Genomic DNA, 13,188 nt, shown 5'->3' with positions numbered 1-13,188 from the left:
AGAAAGACCTGAATTCAGATCCTGCCACAAATACTTAGTAGCTGTGTGACCCTGGGCAAGTCACTTAACCCCGATTGTCTGAAATCCAGGGTCATTTTCTGTCATCTTGATCTACACCTGACCACTGGATCCAGATGGCTCCAAAAAAGTGGGACTGGTGACTTTGCACAGCACTCCCTCACTCAAATCCAGTTTTTCATGGTATCACCTGACTGATGTCATGGTCTTCAAATATGAATGATAAAGATTATCATCAAAACAAAATACTGATTACTATTACTACAACTCATTATATAAGGGGAGGAGTAGGTAGGTGGCATAGTGGAGATATAATGTTAGGCCTGGAGTCAGGAAAAGCTGAGTTCAAATCTGTCCTTAGACACTTATTAGCTGTTGTGATCCTGGGCAAGTTACTTAACCTCAATTTTCCTCAATTACCTTACCAGTAAAACAAGGATGATAATAATAGGAACTACCTCACAGTGTTATCCTGAGAATCAGATGAGATGATACAGTATTTGTAAAACAATTAGGACACTACCTGGAACATTGTGGGCACTATATAAATGACAGCTGTTATTTTTACTCCTACTTTCTTTCATATTCTTTATTTTTCAGCCAAACTGGAACCAATCACTGGCCCCTGCTAGTGAGGTACATGATGAGGGTGCAGAGACCTTCAAATCTTGGCTCTGTCATTTTCTATTTGTATGACCTTGTACAAGTTGGGTCTCAGTTACCTCATTTAGAAAAATGAGCTATTAAGGTGCCTTCCAACTCTATGATCTCTGACCCAGTACTACTCTTTCCCCACACTGGGGCTTTCACCTATCTGGAATGCACTTCCTCTTTATTTCTGCCTACAGAAAATCTTCCCTTTCTACAAAGAAAGTGACACCAGCTCAAGTGTTATTTCTTCCCTGATGCCTTCCCTCCACCTTCCCTTGCCAGAAAGGGCTTGCCCACACTCATATAAATATAAATCAAGTATGATCCAGATTTGAAACCCTTTCCTCGCTCCAAATATTGTCCTTTCCCTAGAACACCAAGGTCAAATAGAAAAAGTCTAATAATAATAATGATAACTAGTATTTATATGATACTTTAATCACTGGGAAAAACTTACAAATGTCTCATTTGCTATTCACCACAGCACTGAATAAAGTGCTGTGATTACTCCCATTTTACAGATGAAGAAACTGAGTCACAAAGAGATTTAAAACATAAGATCTTCCTGACTCCATATTCTCTAATCACTGGGTCATTTTCTAAGGAGGAAGGAAATGGAAATGGAAGGAAAAGGGAGCTGCACTAAATATTTTACAAATATGATGTCATTGGATACACTCAAACCTAGACCTATTTGTATCCATGTCTTCTTATCTTACCGGGTTTTGTTTTGTTTTTTTTTTTTGTAATTTCCTTGAAGGCAGTTTCTAGCACTTTTTAAATTTATATCCCTAGTGTCAAATACAGTGCCTTGAATATAGGGGGTACTTGAAATGAATAAATAGCCTTTGAAACAGAGAGGAAGAAACTCTGAATGGGAGTGCCAATCCACTTTCTGCCACTTCCAAAGTGGCACAGTGGATAGATAGAGTACTGGCCTTGGAGTCAGGAGGGCAGGAATTCAAATCCAGCTTCAGACACTTAACTCTTACTAGCTGTATGATCTTGGGCAAGTCACTGTCCCCTGATTGTTTTGAATTCAGAGTAGTCTCCAGTCATCCTGATTCATATCTGGCCACTGGATCCAAATGGCTCTGGAGGAGAAAGTAAGCACTCCCTCACTCAAATTCAGTTCATGTGCTTGTCCCAGATGTCATTATCTTCTCTGAAAATGAAGGACAAAAAACTTCTCTACCTTGACCCAAAGAAAGAAGGAAAAGCTTTTATTAAGCTTGTTCCAGACACCATGCTATATGTTTAACAAATACTATCCCATTAGATCCTTATGAGAAGCCTGGATGAGACCTATTATTGTTCTTATTATACAATTAAGGAAACAGAGGCCAAAAGGTTAAATGACTTGCCCAGGTTCACACAACTAGTGAGTGCCTGAGGTCACATTGGAACTCTGGTCTTCCTGACTCCAGGACTGGGCTCTAACCATTGTGAAACCCGGCTGCCTGTCTCTGGGTCTTAGTTTTCCAATGTGGAAAATGAAGAGGTTAGCCCAGAATGATCTCTAAGGTCCATTTTGGCTCAAAGTAACTCCTTTGATAATGAGGAATTGGGCTGAACTGAGTGAATAGAGCTGAATGGAGATTTCCCAACTCCACAGTGAACTCTGGAGGGCAGGACAGTGAGGGGAGGGTATGGCAGAGCAGGGTCCTGATCTTTTGTCCCTTTCTCTCTCCAGGATGGAGTTTAAGCTAGCCTCTCTGGCCTTGCTGTCTCCTCTGTCTGCAATGCACTTTCTCTCCACCTCCCTCTTAGGCCCCTAGTATCCTTTAAAGCCCAACTCAAAGACCATCTTCTGCCTGAGGCTCCCTTTTCTACCCTACCCCAGCTGCTAGCACCTTCCCCACAAAATTATCTTGAATTTATTCTGCATATATTTTGAATATACTCATATACGTCGCCATTGCCTCCCCATCATCAGAGGACTTCTCTTCCTAGAATGCAGAAACTAGTCTACCTTCATTTTGTATATCCTAGCATTCCAGAGCTGTGCTCGCCACACAGGAAGTGCTTGACTTTATTTATTTATTGACTGGACATGTCAAAGGAAGTTTTCATTGATTTATTGTTTAGTGGAGGACTCTTCCAAGTCCCCCAGTTCTACCCATCCTTGATGGCACAGTGGATAGAGCACTGAGTCTGGACTTGAGGTTGAACCCAGCTTCAGATGGTTACTAGCTATATGACCCTGGGCAAGTCATTCCACCTTAGTTTCTTCATCTATAAAACGGGATCAGTGACAGCACTCTTCTCCTGGGATGCCTATGAGGATCAAATGGAAATAATATTTGTAAAGTGCTTTGCAGAATTATACACACTTCATCATCATCATCCTCATTATTACCACCACTTAGAGACTAGGGACCAAACACCATTCAAACTTCATTATCTGAGGCCAGTTCCAGGCTTGCCTGAGGGACAGTTGGTTAAAGATCAATTGGGGAATGGTCAGTGCATCCAGGGAGAGCCAAGAGGCAGGTCCCAAATACAGACTTTGGAGCTTGGAGTAGGAGGAGGGGGAGCATTCCCTGGAGGATTCAGGGCTGGAATGGGAATGAGGTCCCTCCCTCGCTTCTCCTGGGCTGGGCAAGAGATGCTTCTGTCCCTGGTCAAGGACCAGGGGCTACTCAGGGACCTTAACTGCCTTCTGTTCTGTCATTAACACCATCATTCTCAAAGCCAGGAAACCTGGGAGACACAGACTTGAGTGTCAGAATCTAAATGTTGGCAGACTTGGCCTAGGGAGGATTCAATAGGCTATAACAAACCTCCCCAAATTCTAAGCCCTTTCTCATGCTCCTATCCCTCCCTACCCAGCACCTTTCTTCAGGGGGAGAGGGTGGTGATCCAGACTGTGATTTTGTCAGAGTTCAGAGTTCAAGGAAGCTCCATCAATGTGGGTATTCACTTGTTCTACAGCAAACAGTCTTAGTTTTCCTGAGGCCCTGAGAAATCCAATAATTTGCCCAGGATCCCATGGCAAGTCCTAGAGGTTTAAGGTCAGTTCTCTATCCACCAAAGCCACATTGTGCCCTTGCTATATTGCATTTATTTTACACAGCTGTACATCTTGTGACCCCTTTACTAAACTTTGAATTCCAATCAATTCAATTCAACAAACATGTATTAAATACCTCCTGTGTACAGAGCATTCTATTGAGCACTAGGAAGATTACAAAGTTGCATTGAGTCAAATAAGTTCATTTGAGAGATAGAATTAGAAGGCTATGGGAGGTTCACAGAGGAAGGTCATTACCAACTGGAAGGTTCGAGAAGACTTTAAGGAGAAGGTGCACTTGAGTTGGCCTTTAAAGGCTGGGTTGGAATCCCAGGCAAGGAGGAGGAGGAGGGAGGACATTCCAGGCCCAAGGAATCATACAAACAAAGGCAGAAATTGGAAAGCTCCTGGGGGTGAGGGGGAGGACTGGGGGAAGAGGACAAAGAGTAGTTGGATTTCATTAAACAATTAATAGAATAGCTTGAGATAAGCCTGGACAGGGAAACTGGCACCAGATAAGGTAGGGCTTTGAATACTAATCAGAAAACCTTGAACTTTATGGGGCCATTGAAGAAGGTTTTGAAATAAAGTGATTGGACCAGCTTTATGTGGCAGAGGAGTTAGATTCTGCCCCTATAATAGTATGATCCTCAGCAAGACAGTTTACATCTTTGGGACTCTGTACTTCTTTAGTATAAACTGCATCTCCAAAGTACTTGCTAATTCTAAGCCCTATGGTACTACTGGTGGCATTATAAAAGATGGATTCACAATGCAGAAAGTGGAGGCAAAAAGACCCATTAAAAAGCTATGGCAAGGGAGGCTAGGTGGCACAGTGGATAAAGCACCAGCCCTGGAGTCAGGAGTACCTGGGTTCAAATCTGGTCTGACACTTAATAATTACCTAGCTGTGTGGCCTTAGGCAAGCCACTTAACCCCATTTGCCTTGTAAAACCTAAAAAAAAAAAAAAAAAAGCTATGGCAATCATCCAAATAAGAGGTCAAGAAGTCCTGTGCTAGAGTGTTATCAGTGGGAATAAGAAGAGAATAGACTTGGTGGAACTGGCAGGTTTTAGTCATTGATTTGATAGGAGTGGTAAAGAGGAGAAAAAAATTGGAAAGAACTCCAAAGTTTGGAATAAGGGAAACTATACGAATGATGTTATCATGTGAAGTCAGAGAGAAGGGTAGATTTAGGAGAGACACTGATTCAGTTTGAGTTGAATTCATGTTGAATTTGAGGCATTTGAGGAATCAGTGGAGATGTTCAAAAGGCAGTTAGTTGGAAACTCATTCCCAGAGAGCAGAAGAGAGATGGAGATTGCAGAGATGCCAAGATGAGAAAAGGGAAGATGATCACTGTTGGAGAGGTTGTGAGAGAGACTGGGACATTGATGCATTGCTGGTGGAGTTGTGAATAGATCTAACCTTTCTGGAGAATAATATGGAACTGTGCCCAAAGAGCAATAAAACTGTTCTTATCCTTTGACCTAGCAATTCCAATTCTAGCTCTATATCTAGAAGAAATTATAAAAAATGGGGAAAGTCCTACATCTTCCAAAATATTCATAGCAGCTTTTTTTTGTAGTGGCAAAGAATTGGAAATTGAGGGGATGCCCATCAATTGGGGAATGGCCAAACAAGTTATGGTACATGAATACTATGGAATATTATTGGTCTATAAGAAACCATAAAGGGTTGGACTCTGGAGAAGTATGGAATGACTTACAAGAACTAATGCTGAGCAAAGGGAGTAGAACCAAGAGAACAATGTACACATCAACAACAATATGAGATGAACAATCTTGATTTTGGAAGCAGCTCTTCTCAGAAGTCCAGAGAGCTAGGACAACTGTATTTGACTGGCTAGGGATTATATTATCCCCAACCAGAGGAAGAAAAACAAAACAAAACAAAACATGAAGAAGGAAAAAAAAACCAACCCTTCTGAATCTGAAGAACACTTTTAAAATTATCTCTTATGTATCTCTTTCCCCTAAACCTAATTCCTTAGGCCAAAAATAACTATTTTGTAATTTGTAATGCAAACATGTTTAACAAAATATGTATGTAAAATGCTAATGTTCCCTGCTGAGGGGAGGGGGGGTGGGAAGGAAGGGTGGAGGGAAATTTTGTAACTTGGAAATATGCATGTACATATGGATGAAAATAAATTAATAGATTTTTAAAAAGATTTTAAAATTTTTTAAAAATGAAAAATAAATTTAAAAAAGAGATTGCAGAGATGGATTTAGTGCCATCTGAAGAGGTGGTTGGTAGTTGAAGCTGTTAGAGAGAATGAGATCTCTGGAAGAGTATTATAAAAGAGAGGAGGGCAAAGCACTCAATCTTGGGGGAATGCTTTCACTTGGGGAAAGCAAGAGAAAGAAGAGGGAGAAATGACTGAATGAGTCAAATAAAAAATGGGTATGGCATCTCAAAAGGGACTGAGAGAAGAGTTCATGTTGAAGGAGGAAATGGTCAACAGAAGCAAACAGCAGAAAGGTCAAGGAGGATGAGGAGTGAGAAAAGGCCATTGCATTGGGCAATTAATAATAGGTCATTTGTGACCTTTGAGATTGCAGTTTCAGTAAAACATTGAGCACAAGTGCAAGAGATCTGAGTTTTAAGTGCTGCCTCTACGACTTATTAGCTGTGTGCCCTTGGTGACTCCCAGGACCTGCCTGGGTCTTAATTTCCTCTTTTGTAAAAACCAAGGGATTGAAACTTGATCAACTGATTCCCATTCTGTGGGTTTGGGGGATGGAGCAATTACAGGGGCCTATCTCAGCATAATAAACATACTTTTTTCAGACTAAATAAATAATAATAGCTAACATTTATATAGCACTACACTAAGCACATGGTACTACCTTATCTCCATTTTACAGTAGAGGAAACTGAGGCAAACAGTGGGTAAATGACTTAGCCAGCTTCATGCAACTAGTAAGTATCTGAGGCTAGTTTTGAACTCGAGTCTTCCTGACTCCAGGCTAGTACTCTTTATCTATGGTACCACCTTGCTGCTATGTTAGTACATTTCTCCTATATGTTCTTGCTGCAATGAATAACAACTTCATTTAATAACATGCTTAAATTTATAAAATCGTTTCCTCAAGTATTTCCTTAGTCAACCAATGCTAATAAATACTATGACCATTAAAATTGTTTTAATTTAAAAGGTAGCATACTTGAGGTCTGGAATACTCAAACCAGATGGTTTCCTTTGATAAGTCATGTCCAACTTTTTGTGAGCCCATTTGGAATTTTCTTGGTAAAGATAGAACAATAGTTTGCCTTTTCCTTCCTAGTTCATTTTACAGAAGAGGAAACTGAGGCAAGTAGAGTTAAGTGACTTGGCCAAGATCACATCATTAGTAGGTGTCTGAGGCAGCAAACCCAGCACTCTAGCTACTATTCCACATCTTCATACTCTGAGATTTATGACTTTGGGTTAGCCTAAACCAGAGATCTTATCAGGGACAGAGGGAGTTTCCTGGGGCACTGAGTAGTAAAGTGATTTGCCCTTGGTCAAGGTAGCTAAGAGTCAGAGGCTGGATTCAACCCAGATTTTCCAGATTCCAAGGCCAGCCCCTCTCCCCCAGTCCATCTTTTTGTTATGGTATCCCCATAGCCCTTGTATATAGTAAGACTTTAATAAATGTTCTTTGACTCAAACTGAATTTAAAAAAAGGGAAGGACCTAGAGCGGGAATATTGGGCCGATCCGCAACACAGAAGCTAAAATATGCAAAGTTTGGACAAGTCAAGAGGACAGGCGGACAGGAGTTCCAGTGGCTGGAGGGTGGGGGAGAGGAAGCGGCTTCTGGGAGAGCTGGGGTGAAGGGGCAGGGAGGCAACATGGGGGGGGGGTGAAAGGCGGAGGGAGGAGGAGCCAGTGCAGTCCAATAAATGTGTATTAAGCCCCTGAGAAAGCGCTGGGGTGGGGTTGGGGGGAATGGAAAAAGGGAGCAGGTGCGGGGAGGGGGGCCAGGGACAGGCGGGGGGCGGGAAGGACAGGCGCTAGTTTGGGAGGTGAGCAGAGACAGGAACTATGTGAGCAACGCGCACACGCCCGGAGGGTGGGAAAGTCGGAGGGAGGGCAGCAGGAGGATGGAGCGCCGCCAGGCCCCGGCCCGCTGCTGGACCGCTCCGAGGCCCCCGCCTCCCCCTTCCCACCAATGCGCCCCCAAGCCTCCGCCTTCGAAGGCACCCGGGGTCCCGGGACTCCCCCCGTTTCCAGGCAGCCGTGGCGGCCCCGCTACCCCCTCCCCCAGCCCCCCCCAGGGTCCGGCCGTGACCCCGCCCCCCGGCCTGTGTCCCACGTGTCCGAGGCCGGACAGGCCGGACAGGCACTGGACCCCGAGCCCGACCCGGCCCGCAGAAGGTTCTAGCGCCGCTCTGGACCCCGACCCGTCCCCCTCCCTCGGCGCCCGGCCTGCGCCCCCTCTCCACCCCCCTGCCAGGCTGCGGCGCTCCCATGTCCTATTATGGGAATGACCCGCTGCGCGGGGCCCAGCCCTCTCCCGTCTCCGGCCTTCCCTCCCCGCGCGCCGGGCTGTGACAGGGTGACAAGTGTGGTAAGACGGCGAGGACGGCCCTGTGTCTGGCCCCGCCGGCCCCTGTCCAGGGCAAGGGCCAGTGTGTCCGGGCCGGGGCGCGCATCCGTGAGGGTGACCCTTCCTACAGGGGCAGTGTGTCCCGAGGGCTCTGCTCAGTGAGGCCCAACGAGGCTGCCCTGAGGGTGAGGGGCCAGCCCGCTCTGTGTGGCCCACGCGGGCCAGGCTGTCCGCAGGGGCCGGGGTACCCCAGGAGTCCAGTTGGGTCAGCTTGATCAGTCCACCCGAGCCTGGGTGGGCAGGCTGCGTGGAAGGGTCAGCTTGGTCCAGGAGGGTCAGTGTGCCTGGAGGGGCGTGTCCGGAGGGGTGCGAGTGTCCAGCCCTACCTTTGTACCTCTCCCGCACCTCCTCATAAGCCTGGATGAAGTCCTGCTCCTCTGGCTGGGGGGGCAGCCCGTAGTCCGCCATGGCGGGATGGCACGGCGAGGTGGCGGAGAAGGAGGACGAGCTGGCTGTCCTGCGCGGCTCACCCCCAGCCCGGCCCGGCTCTGTACCTTAGACCGGCCTGTCCGAGCTCTTAAAGGAGCCGCCGGAGGCAGCGAGGGAGGGGACTCGGTGTCACCAATGGGGGGGGGGATTCCGCCCCCGAGCTCCGCCCCCGGCACCCAGGATGCCCCACGAGCTGGGGGTGGGGGTGGGAAAGGGAGTCAGAGCCTGGGGGCGGGGCAGACACCGGACACCGGACACCGGACACGGGACGACCTGACCCAGGCCCCCTACACTGACCCGGTCCTCTGGCCCTAGGGAGTCCTGCCCACCCTGCGCCCAGTTCCTCAGGTCCATTGCCCAGGAGTGATTGAGTTGGGAGTCAGGACTCCTGGGTTCCAGAAAGGAAAGGGTGAAGAGTGGATTTCTTTTTTTCTCCCTGGGGGGAGGCGGGGAGGGAACACTGGGGACTTCCAGACTTCCTGGCAGTCCTTCCCCTACTGACTCCTCCCCTCCTTCATCCTCACCAGCCATGTGAGACCCCCACCACTCCCCCAGCCAGCACCCAAGTCCCGCAGGTGGAGAAATAGGGCCGGAAAAAGCCAAGTCTAAGACGGATCCCTACCCAGTCTAGTCTTAAAGAGTTTTACCCATTTCTCCTTAAACTTGCTGATTGAATGACCCCTTATATCAGGTCAGTGGCCTACTCCTTCCTAGACCCATGAAATCCAAGACCATGACCTTGGTAAGGCCACTAGCTCAGGAATAAACTCTAGCCCTAACATGGCCCCATTAAGCCCATAAAAGAATTTGGGGGCCAGACTCCTGGAAAAGTTTCCCCAATTGTTCCTCTCACTCACACCTTAATAATAACTCATTTCTCCAGAAAGTTTTACCAAGATCTTTTGCTTACAGGAGTTCCCCCACACCCTGTCTCTTGGAACCCCTAATTCCTTCAAAAGTCTTAACTCTTAGTGGAGGCCTTCTCTAAGTCCCCAAGGAGTCAATGCTCTTCCCGATTCCTCCTGGGAAGTGATGTTCTATTTACTTTTTATATGTTTTGTTGCTACTATTTTTATGTGGATGTATGTATGTTGGAACCCAAGTGGCACAGTGGCTAATGTACCAAACCTGAAAATGAGTTCAAATCTAGCCACAGACACTTAACTTGCTCTGTAAACCTTGGCAAGTCACTTAACCCTGTCTACCTCAGTTTCCCCATCTGTAAAATGAACTGGAAAAGGAAATGGCAGACTACTCTGGTACCTTTGTCAAGAAAACTCCAAAATAGGACCATAAAAAAATCAGATACAACAACATGTTGAATCCTTCTTGAAAGTATGTCAGCTTCCTCAGGGCTGGAATTATTCTGTTTTTGTTTTCAAATGTCCTAGCCTCTAGAGATCAATCAATAAACAATGGATTGATACATGGGAGGTCTAGGGCTTTGTGAGTTATATAAAAAGAAATAAGGCCAAAAGTGCCTGTTGTCTAGAAGCTTAGATTCTAATTATCTCATTTGATCCTCACAAAAACCCTAGGAGGTAGATTTCTATTATTATCCACATTTTGCAAATGAGGAAATAGAAACAAATGAGGTTCACAGAGTTAATAAGTTTCAAATTTGAACTCGGGTCTTTCTGACTCCACATGCACTGCCCTCCTAAACTAGACTCTTGTGTGTGTGTGTGTGTGTGTGTGTGTGTGTGTGTGTGTGTGTGTGTGTGCGCGCGCTGAATACATATTCTTGCTCACATATTATGAATTTATGGTGGACGGAGCCTAGCTCACAGCTTGGAAGGATCAGGAAAGCTATCACATGTAAGCTGAATCTCAAAAGAAACCAAGAATTTCAAGAGGCAGAATTGAGAAGGTACATTCTATCCACTAGGGACAGCCAGTGCAAAAAGACATAGAACTCAGTGTGTGTGTGTGTGTGTGTGTGTGTGTGTGTGTGTGTGTTAAATACAGTAGGCCACTCTGGCTGAATCTCTGAATGTGAGAAAAGTAATGTGTAAGAAAACTGGTTAGGAGAGAAAGAACTATGGAGTCAGAATATTATTTTCACTTTTAAAAACATTTTGTTTTTTTTTCTTTCTCGTGGTTTTTTCCCTTTGTCCTGATTCTTCTTTCACAACATAATTAATATGGAAATATATTTAACATGATTATACATGTATAACCTATATCAGATGACTTGCTCTCTTAGGGAGGGAGAAGGGAAAGGAGGAAGGAAGAAAATTTTACAAAAATATATGTTGAAAATTACCTCACGTGTACTTGGAAAAAAAATAAAATACTATTATTAAGTTTAAAAAAAGAAATAGGAGCAGCTAGGTGGTGCAGTGGATAGAGCACGGACTCTGGAGTCAGGAGTACCTGAGTTCAAATCCAGCCTCAGACAATAATTACCTAGCTGTGTGGCCTTGGGCAAGCCACTTAACCCCATTGCTTTGCAAAAAACAAACAAAAAAACAGAAATAGAAGGGGAAAAGAAAACTGCAACAATTCTGCATATATGGTTAAATATGTGTTTCATATTAATATGTATATTAATAGGTCATAAATAAAAGTGCCTTTGTTAAAAAATAAAAGGAAAAGAAAATTGATCAGGTAGAGAAGTGAATACAAGTGAAAGACACTATAAATGTAGAAGTTACACTGTTTGACATTTGAATGGATATTGGGGAAGGAGGGACTGAAAATGAAGAACCAAGGATGACCCTGAAGGTCCAAGCATGATGATGTAAAGGAAGGTGGTAATAATTAATATTATTTGATAGTAACAGGGAAATTCAAAGGAGGGGTAGTTTTGTTCTATTTTGAACATGTTCAATTTGGGATTCCTAGGAGATGAGCCCTTGTATACAGTAGGTATTTAATAAATGCTTGTTACATTGAATGAATGAGCTAAGTTAGCAAAGTGTTATCTATATTTTACACATAAACAAAACACCACCATTTTTCAGATGAGAAACTGAGACTGAGGGATGAAGCCATTTGGGATAAAGGCTCACATAGTGTTTGAACTCAGGTATTCTGATTTAAAACCCAGGACTCTTTGTCCTAGACAATGCCACTTCCCCTAACTATATCTACCAAGTTGATGAGGTCCCTTTATTTCTGCCCTCTGGAACCATACTACGATAAATAGATCACTCCCTGCCATTGTATTAGTCTCTCACATTATTACTTGTGATGGGACAGTGCAACTAAATACCCCAAACTGTGATGGAATGATTTCCCAGATTGCCCCATACACTGGCTTGGCACCCCTATGCCTGGAACAAGATGAATGCCCTATACTTCTGACAGGATAACCCTACACCCCAGTACTTTTGATGAGATGACCTAAGATATCCCTATACCTACAATGGGATGATTCCCCAAGCATTCTCATATCTGTAATGAAATGCTCCTTAGACCAACACCGATGATGCAGTAATCACAGACACCCTTGTACCACATATGCAATAATGGCCCCCAGCTCTCTGTACCTGCAATTCTGATGACTGCCCGCTCAGCAGGATCCAGGACACCACCATTACCAGCTGAGCCTCCTCCACTTCGGCGGCTCCTTTGAGTTTTCCCAAGGTTCCAGGGCAGAGTATCTCCAGGGCTGGGGGAGCTGCTGCCCCCACTGGAGCTGTCATCCCCAGAACCTCGAAGTTCTGGGCCTTCCCCGGACATGGCCACCTGCAGAAAGGTGGAAGGGAAGGATTCTTCAGGGGAATAACATGAACCTCATCTTGCCACAGATACTCAAGCCCCAGACTTTTCTCCCAGATGAGTGATTATCTGAACTCTCTTGTCCAGAGACTATCACCTACCTCACTACCACCACCTAAGACTGGTCCCTACACATTCGGACTTACCTTTTGACTCTCATCAGACACTGGGACCTTATTCTCCAGCCCTGTTACCTAAACTCCAATCCTCTCAGCTGTAAACTGACCTGGCTGCAAGATACTGACTACTTTACCCTGCCCAGTCATCTGGACAATGGGGGGAGGGGGAAGGAGGAACGAGGGGCTCTCTAAGTCTCAGTCTCTGACTGCAGTAAAGTCCTAAAAATAGGGCTTTGAGCAGGAGTGGGAGCCCCACAGCCTGCATTGGCATCACCACGTGAGGCCCTAGCCCCACCCCCTCTTAGCAAGCCCTCCCCCCAACACCCCCAACACCCTTCAGGATAATATGTGATGGAGGTGTCAACTCCCTACCTGCAAATACATGCAGACGACCACATGTACACACACACCATCCCCATGTCAACCCTCTCACACCCTCACAAGCACTTTCTCACACAGCAGAATGCCTGCAGATATTAGACACACGCAGACCGATACATAAACCCTCAGGGGTCCACAGATCCCTGGCTAGGCTGTGCTGCTACAGCTGAAGCAAACGACCGCTTTGCTCCCCAAAGGAGGGGCAGTTGTCAGGAGCGGGGAGGGAGGAGGAG

The 13,188-nt window shown here is 45.5% G+C and overlaps 1 protein-coding gene across 5 annotated transcripts in view; it reads right to left on the bottom strand.

The window, feature by feature from the left end:
- The window catches only part of PLEC (plectin), a 113,944-nt gene extending 101,522 nt beyond the window's left edge, over positions 1–12,422 (bottom strand). For 3 of the 5 annotated variants that reach the window (XR_012471862.1, XR_012471863.1, XR_012471878.1), the window contains exon 1: positions 12,224–12,422. The gene's annotated coding sequence lies outside the window, so the exon portion shown is untranslated. Of the gene's footprint in view, positions 1–8,626; positions 8,770–12,223 lie in introns of those variants that run through there. The other 2 variants (XR_012471870.1, XR_012471871.1) reach the window with 2 other exon arrangements.
- Positions 12,423–13,188: the final 766 nt, after the last annotated feature.

This window comes from Macrotis lagotis, chromosome X (genome assembly GCF_037893015.1).
Source record: "Macrotis lagotis isolate mMagLag1 chromosome X, bilby.v1.9.chrom.fasta, whole genome shotgun sequence".
NCBI lineage: Eukaryota > Metazoa > Chordata > Mammalia > Peramelemorphia > Peramelidae > Macrotis > Macrotis lagotis.
The sequence above is the reverse complement of the archived record's forward strand: the minus strand, read 5'-3'. Positions and strand labels throughout refer to the sequence as shown.